The sequence below is a fragment of the Scylla paramamosain genome, chromosome 45 (genome assembly GCF_035594125.1).
Source record: "Scylla paramamosain isolate STU-SP2022 chromosome 45, ASM3559412v1, whole genome shotgun sequence".
Taxonomy (NCBI): domain Eukaryota; kingdom Metazoa; phylum Arthropoda; class Malacostraca; order Decapoda; family Portunidae; genus Scylla; species Scylla paramamosain.
In genome coordinates this window covers 9,285,017-9,288,015 of record NC_087195.1, presented here as the reverse complement: position 1 = coordinate 9,288,015, position 2,999 = coordinate 9,285,017, and positions in this window count along the sequence as shown.

Below are 2,999 nucleotides of genomic sequence, written 5' to 3'. Positions count from 1 at the left end.
ATATATATATATATATATATATATATATATATATATATATATATATATATATATATATATATATATATATATATATATATATATATATATATATATATATATATATATATATATATATATATATATATATATATATATATATATATATATATATATATATATATATATATATATATATATATATATATATATATATATATATATATATATATATATATATATATATATATATATATATATATATATATATATATATATATATATATATATATATATATATATATATATATATATATATATATATATATATATATATATATATATATATATATATAACAGATATAGCTATAGCCTCCCTCTAAAGGGAACTCTTTTCTTTCACAAAATTCTTCATGCACCTAAATACACACACCCTTCACTCGAAAAAAAAAAAAAAAAAAAAATTATGCCGACTCCAACTTTTTTTTGTGAAACACCCTACTCATATTCCTGACTGTTCTGGAGATACGCTAACATTTTTGACATCTTTCCTAACCTCTAATCGTTCTGTTCATGCTGTCACTATCTCCGTTTGGCTTCTGCGATCACATCTTCTATCTGTATCTTGTCCTATTGATCCAGTCCCTCCTCAGGATCCTCCATAGCGGAGGTGCCTCTGGTGTTTTGCCTCTGCTAATTAGAGGGACCTAAGGAAGTATTATTCCGATTTTCCATGGAATGATTACTGATTCCGTGTCAGCAACGAGTCTCTGTTTGTTGAACACACATCAGAGGTGATAATGGTACTGATACTGATACAATTATTGGCCTATTATATATACAGTAAGACTGCGTGTAATTTTTACATATAGGCACAATACAGGCTCGGTCTGATGAGTCGAAGCTCATGTACAGACCAGGAAACAATAAAAACATGCTAATGAGGACAGGTTTTAAGCCATTATCATTATAGAAATACTGAAATACTGATGCAGAGAAATGAAACATATGAAAGTAAAAATTGTGAAGATCCTCGCAAGTAGTTAAGATAAACAGATACTCATAGCTATACATATGCGCACAAGTACAGATACACACACACACACACAAATATATATATATATATATATATATATATATATATATATATATATATATATATATATATATATATATATATATATATATATATATATATATATATATATATATATATATATATATATATATATATATATATATATATATATATATATATATATATATATATATATATATATATATATATATATATATATATATATATATATATATATATATATATATATATATATATATATATATATATATATATATATATATATATATAGGGAGGCATGCATTTAACAAGACCAGAAGAGCAGTTAGTATGAAAATAGCGGTAGAAGACAGCTAGAGATGCAACATTGCGGCGGTGAGAGAGAGGCTGAAGACAGTCAGTTAGAGGAGAGGATATATATATATATATATATATATATATATATATATATATATATATATATATATATATATATATATATATATATATATATATATATATATATATATATATATATATATATATATATATATATATATATACACGAGATATGGTTGTAGCGAGTGACGTGGTTTTAAATGACTCTGTGTATTCAATATGTGGAGATTTATCTGCATATTAATCTCACTAACGTGTTCATGAGAGTTTTTCTTACTTGATTTAATAATATATTTTACATTTAATAATTAACTATTGAATATGGCGAGCATACGTAAAACATGCTATAAACATTTTTTTTAACATCTTCACAGTTCAAATCGTCGCAATAATATATTTTTTTTTGTTTTGTCAAGTTTTTACCAAACATCTTGATTTTACAGTTACTACTGAGTCAGATGGTGTCAACAAAAACTGGCTATGCCGTATATGAAGTGAGTTATGGAATAATTCGCTCATTTTACGCGATCGATAAGTCGAAATATGTAAAAAACAGGAAAACGATGGGTTGGACGAATTAAAATAAAAGAAAGATGCGCCGTCAAAAGTTACTCTCAAGGAGGTGTATCCGAAACTGAAATCGCAATTTTTATATGCGACGAACACCAAAAGATGCTCCTGGCTAGATCATCGTTGTACCGGCCAGCGGAGGAGCAGCGGGTTTTTTTGCAAAAAAAAATAAAAAAAATAAAAAAAATTAGAACCAACTCGCTCCGCTCGGGGAATAAAACAACTTTTTAAAATAAAGGAAATAAATAATGTGTGGGCGCCAGATACAATTTTAATGTAACTGTATGAAATCCTTGACAAAATTGTATCGAAGAAAAATAATGTAAGTAAAAAAATACTGTAAATTAATTATATCTTCGTAATGTAATTCAACTGAATAGTTACAAAGGGCATAAATTACTGATATTTTGATACTAATCATTGTTTTATATCTCAAACCGTTGATGAGATATCACATTTTGAAATCCGAAAAATTTAGACAGCGATTTTCCTCGTTTATAAATTTCGGCGCTTACGTCACTGGCTCTAGACACCTCACCTATCTATTTATTTATCTATCTATATATCTACCTATATATCTATCTGTCTATCTATATCTATATATATGTCTATATCTATATCTATTTCTATCTATCCATATCTATCTATCTATCTATCTATCTATCTATCTATTTATCTATCTATCTATCTATCTGTATATATATATATATATATATATATATATATATATATATATATATATATATATATATATATATATATATATATATATATATATATATATATATATATATATATATATATATATATATATATATATATATATATATATATATATATATATATATATATATATATATATATATATATATATATATATATATATATATATATATATATATATATATATATTATGTAGGAGGGACGCCACCCAAGGGCAATAAACATCCAATAGAAAAATAAAAAAAATCACACTGAGATCCCGGTCCCGGAA